At 43.9% G+C, this 6,157-nt stretch overlaps 1 non-coding gene across 1 annotated transcript; it reads left to right on the top strand.

The window, feature by feature from the left end:
- The first annotated feature begins 1,742 nt into the window (after positions 1 to 1,742).
- On the top strand, positions 1,743 to 1,849 carry LOC127200927 (U6 spliceosomal RNA). Its single transcript, XR_007832143.1, has one exon. It is a non-coding gene; the product is annotated as a U6 spliceosomal RNA (small nuclear RNA).
- Positions 1,850 to 6,157: the final 4,308 nt, after the last annotated feature.

Here is a 6,157-nt window from a genome sequence, read left to right on the forward strand (position 1 = left end):
TCAGGAGGCAGAGGCAGGCAGATCACTGTGAGTTCGAGGCCAGCCTGGTCTACAAAGCGAGTCCAGGACAGCCAAAGCTACACAGAGAGACCCTGTCTTGAAAAAAAAAAAAAATCATTCTATTTATTTGTTGGGGGGGGGGGGAGCCTGATCATCATAGCCCATGGGTGTGAGCACCATGTATGTGAATACCACAGCCCACGTGTGAGGACAGTAACGGCACATGTGTGTGAGCACCACAGCCCACGTGTGAGGACTACAGCTCTTGTGTGAGGACAGTAACAGCACACGTGTGTGAGCACCACAGCACACGTGTGTGAGCACCATCGCCCATGTGTGTAGAGTTCAGATGATAACTTGAGGGAATTGGTTTTTTCTCTCCTACACAGGGTCACAGGGGCAGAACTCAGGGTCAGTCATCCTTGGTGGAAAGCTCCACCATCCATGGAATCATCCTGCCAGCAGAACTTTCTCTTTTTTCTTTGTTATGTTTATCCGCTCCAGATAGAGAGGACATCGACAAACCAAGGAAAGGATACTGTCCAAAGCTAACTTGGTGACCTCATGTTATCAGAACTGCGTATAAGGGCAAGGGTAACCTTGGGCAGCTGAGTTTTCTAGGAACTCCATCCCCGGCATAGATGGCTCAGGAAAAAAAATACATCACCAAAGAGTTCTCCCACTTCAAGCAGCAAATGTTTACCTCCTACATAACCTTGGGGAGGGGGTGAACCTTGTGATTTATCATTAGGATTTTATGTGAGTCATCACAGCTGGTCTCCTTCATGAGCAGAATGGTAAAATCTCACCAAAAAGAGATAGCCACATTACAACATGCCACTGCATCTGGCTCTATTTTCTTCCTTTTTTTATTCCTTCCCCCCCACTCCCCCCCCCCACCACCTAAGGATTAAACCCAGGACAGTGTGCAGATCCCTGGAACTATTGTTACAGATGGTTGTGAGCAGCCATGTGGGTGCTGAGAATCGAATCTAGATCATCTGGAAGAGCCATCTTTTCACATCCCTTTTTGAAAACTCTTGGCAAGAAGCAGGCATGGTGGCGCACACCTGTAATCCCAGCACTGAGGGAGGAAAAGGCAGGTGGATCTCTGTGAGTTCGAGGCCAGCCTGGTCTCCAAAGTGAGTCCAGGACAGCCAAGGCTACACAGGTAAACCCTATCTTGAAAAAAAAAAACAAATATACAAGTAAACAAACAAACCAACAAAAAAAAAAGCTCTTGGCAGTTCAGCTGCCTCTGTCCCCCAATGCTGATAGTACAGATATATTATATTATATTATATTTTGCCCTGTCTCTGAATAGACATCCTTCAAAGAAGACATACATGTTAAAACAAAAGAGAACCTTAAATAAGGTATGCTGACTAAAAGAAGCCATCCACAAAAGCCCTCACTGCTCAAATAATATCTGTATGAAATATTGAATATGTGAACTCCAAGACAGAAACCTGAAGCTGAGGGAAAAAAAATGAGAGGAGTTCTAATGGTTACATTTCTTTCTGGAATGACGAAAATGTTCTAGAACTAAATAATTGTAATGACCCCAACAGGCATGCTAAAACTCATTGAATAGTACACTTTAAACGAATGGAATGAAAATTATCTCAGTAATGTGATTTAGAAGACTGTGCAGACATTGTGTGTGTATGTACATATATGCCTCTGTGTTAAACAATTTCTTGGCATAGCAATAAAAATACAGTTTTAAAATATTGACTTAAGTGCTCGCTTCGGCAGCACATATACTAAAATTGGAACGATACAGAGAAGATTAGCATGGCCCCTGCGCAAGGATGACACGCAAATTCGTGAAGCGTTCCATATTTTTTGTCCCACGAAAGCCTTCACTTACCAGGAAACTGGGACAGAGGGGAGGGCATCCTATTGGGACTCTAAATGAGAGACGCATGGGAGAATAGCAAAATAAAAGGATGCAGAGGGTCCTAGAAATCTACAAGTAGAACAATATGATAGGCAGATTTGGGCCCAGGGGTCCCGCTCAAACTAAGGCACCAGCCAAGGACAATACAGGAGGTAAACTTTAAACCCCTTCCCAGATCTAGCCAATGGTCAGAACATTCTCCACAGTTGAGTGGAGAATGTGATATGACTTTCTCACGTACTCTGGTGCCTCACATTTGACCATGTCCCCTGGAGGGGGAGACCTGGTGGCACTCAGAGGAAGGACAGCAAGTAGCCAAGAAGAGACTTGATACCCTATGAGAATATACAGGGGGAGGTAATCCCCCTCAGGAACAGTCATAGGGGAGGGGAATAATGGGAAAATGGGGGGGGGGAGGAATGGGAGGATACAAGGGATGGGATAAACATTGAGATGTAACAAGAATAAATTAATAAAAAAAAATATTGACTTAAAACCAATAACAAAATGGAAAAGAATATGGTGAGTTTCTGGGGTTTTTTTGTTTGTTTTGGATTTGTTTGGTTGGTTGGTTTTGGTTTTTTTGTTTGCTTGTTTGTTTTTCAAGACAGATTTCTCTGTGTAGCCTTGGCTGTCCTGGACTCACTTTGTAGACCAGGCTGGCCTCGAACCCACAGAGATCTGCCTGCCTCTGCCTCCCAAGTGCTGGGATTAAAGGCATGCACCACCACGGCCAGCTCTATGATGAGTTTCTATATATTCTTCATTTGTTGCTTTTTGTTTTGTTTTTTTGAGACAAGATTTCTCTGTGTAGCCTTGGCTGTCCTGGACTCTCTCTGTAGACCAGGCTGGCCTCAAACTCACAGCGATCCACCTGCCTCTGCCTCCCAAGTGCTGGGATTAAAGGCGTGTGCTACCACGCCCGGCTTCTTCATTTGGTTTAAAATTTTTCTTTTGCTCAGTGGTGGTGGCACACACTTTTGATACCAGCTCTCTGAAGGCAAAGACAGGCAGATTGGAGGCCAGTTTGATCACATAGCAAGTTCTAGGACAGCCTGGGCTACATAGAGGAGTCTTGTCTCAAACAAAACAAAACATAACATAAAAAAGTTTAACACTTTAAAAAAGATTTATTTGAGCCGGGCATGTTGGCACATACCTTTAATCTGAGCACTCGGGAGGCAGGGGCAGGTGCATGATGTGAGTTTGAGGCCAGTCTAGGAAAGAAACAACAACAACAAATTGTGTGTGTGTGTGTGTGTGTGTGTGTGTGTGTGTATCAATGTGTATATGTGTGTCGCATGCAGGCAGGCAGAGAGGCCAGAAGGGTGTGTTGGATTGCTTGGAGCTAGAGTTACAGGTAATAATGAAATGCTGTGTAGGTCCTTGGAACCAAAGGCAGGTCTCATATAAGACCAACAAGTGCTATTAACCATTGCCGGGCGTGGTGGCGCACGCCTTTAATCCCAGCACTCGGGAGGCAGAGGTAGGCGGGGATCTCTGTGAGTTCAAGGCCAGCCTCGTCTACAAATCGAGTCCAGGACAGCCAAGGCTACTCAGAGAGACCCTATCTCAATAAATACATAAATAAATAAATAAATAAATAAATAAATAAATAAATAAATAAAATAAAAAACCACCCTGCCATCTCTTCAGCTTCTGAAAACCATAGTATGACAGTCAAACTAGAAACTTGATGTTTCTACAATACTATTAATAAACTACAGACTCTACTGGAACTTTACCAGAACATGGAGCACTGTGTGACACACAGTGACAGTCGCTGCCAGGACTTCACTATGGTGACCATAATGTTGAAGCTGGACTTTCTGCTGTTGCCAGGCTCCTCTGCTGCCTGTGTCTATGGAGCAGTGTTAATTTCTCTTCCTGAGTTTGTTTCATCCTTTCCTTCTACCTCTCCTTCCCGTTTTCCTCCTCACCCCTTCCATACTATGCTGTCTTCTCTCCTTCCGTCCCCTCCTCCCCTTTCCTTCTTTAACACGGCCTTGCTGCGTGTAGCCTAAATTGGCCTTTCAACTCGCTCCCTTCCTGCCTCAGCCTCCCCAGTGTTGGAAAGAACTCTCTCTACATGTTCATGCTAGGAGTCTGGGGACATAGCTTAGCAGTAGAGGGCCTCCCCTAGTTTGTGTCAGGTCCTGGCTTCAATTCTGACACATTGCAGAGAGAAAAAGTAAATTAAAAAGTTCTTTTGTAGCAGTTTTTGACACTTGGAATTACTTTGTTTCTGTTCCTTTGCTTAGGTCAAATCCCGTTCCCCTATCTTCATCGGTCTATAATACCGGTGCCCTCCTTGCAATACTAGGAAATGCTGCACCACGAGCCACACCCCAGGCCTGCTCCTATATTTTCTTCTAAGGTATCTTCTAAGGCTTTATAGGTCCACAATTCACACGGAATTAATTCTTGTCTCTAGCATGAGTTAGAGTGATCATTGGCAGGCAGAAGAAAGAGAAATGAAAGACACTACCAATGAAATCCCTCAAGACATTTTTAATTTTTATAGGCTATCTCCTCCCCTCTCCAAGGCAGGATTTTTTTTTTTTTAGTTTTTATTTGGCCTCCTTATGTAGCCTTGGCTGTCCTGGAACTTGCTATGTAGAACAGACTGGCCTTGAACTCACAGAGATTACTTGACACTGCCTCCCAAGTGCTAGGATTATCACCATTGTCTGGCAGAATTTTTATTTAATTTTAATTTTATTGTTTGCTGTGCCAGGCATTAAATCTAGTGTCTCACTTATAATAAGCAAGCATTAAACTAAAAATCCCTTGCCCTGAAGGCAAGTTAGCATGCCTTGCTTGCCAGTGCACATCACACTGCATTACAAGCTTCACAAGAGTCTTTTGCGGGGGAGGGGCTAGAGAGATGGCTCAGTGGTTAAGAGCACCACCTGCTCTTCCAAAGGTCCTAAGTTCAATTCCCAGCAACCACATGGTGGCTCATAACCATCTGTAATGTGCTATAGCGCCCTCTTCTGGCTTGCAGGAGTACATGCAAGCAGAGTACTGTATTCCTAATACATAAATAAATCTTTTTTTTTTTTTTTTTTTAAAGAATCTTTTGAGGGTGGGAGAGATGGCCTAGGGGTTAAAAACATTTGTTGCTTTTGCTGGGGACTACAACAATCTCCATTACAGGGTATCTTGTGTCTTCCGCCAGTCGGATCAGCCTAGGAGGTCTCTAATAGAATTTATGTTTAATTGGCTATTGACATTGCTCCCCCAAAGGCCAAAGCCATAACAATTTCAATAACATTGCATACATTACACATTTTTCCTGAATTTATTCTCATGAGCACCAGGCATGTATGTGGTGCAGACATACATGAAGGCAAAACACGAATACATATTTAAATATTAATTAAAATTTAAAAAGAATCCTTGGTACGTTTTGTTTTGTTTTGTTTTTGAAGTGTGGTCTAATGTTGCAAAGTCTGGTCTTAAACTCTACATGGCCGAGGATGACCATGAGTTTTGTTTTGTTTTTGAGGTGTGGTCTAATGTTGCAAAGTCTGGTCTTAAACTCTGCATGGCCGAGGATGACCATGAGTTTTGTTTTGTTTTTGATGTTTGGGTTGCATTGTGCACCACGTATGTGCAGTATCCACAGAGGCCAGAAGAGGGTATCAGATTCCCTAGAACTAGGTTTATAGATGTTGTAAGTCACCGTGTAAGCGCTGGGAATTGAACCAGGCCGGCTGGAAGAACAGCCAATGCTCTGGATCGCTCATTCCAGGCGGAGACCTGGCATTTCTGATGTTCCGGTCTCCACCCCTGGAGTACTGGGATCCCACACACACACGGCCCATGGCAGTGTTAGAGATGGAGTGAACCAAGCGCCTCCTGTACATGGCCAAGCACTCTGAGGTTCATCCCATTCCGGGCTTTGCATTCCTGTGAGCCTTTCTACTGTCTTGGCCGTTCTAAGAGTTGTTTGACTGAGTCCTTGGTACACAGTGGGCGCTCAAAGGCTAAAATAATGAATAAACAGATGAACAAAGGACTCAGTGAGTTGGAGTTAGTACTACATATCAGTTCTGAATTCATGAGAATACATACAGGAAAAATATATAACGGAGGCAAACTTATTAAAATTGTTAATGGCTTTGGCTTTTGGGGAAGCAACGTCAATAGCGAGTTAAACATCAATTCTATTAGAGACCTCCTGGGCCGATCTGATTGGCGGAAGCCTATCCCGACAACACTACTCGCGCTGAAATCCGCTTTTGGTCC

Source organism: Acomys russatus, chromosome 16 (assembly GCF_903995435.1).
Source record: "Acomys russatus chromosome 16, mAcoRus1.1, whole genome shotgun sequence".
Lineage (NCBI taxonomy): Eukaryota > Metazoa > Chordata > Mammalia > Rodentia > Muridae > Acomys > Acomys russatus.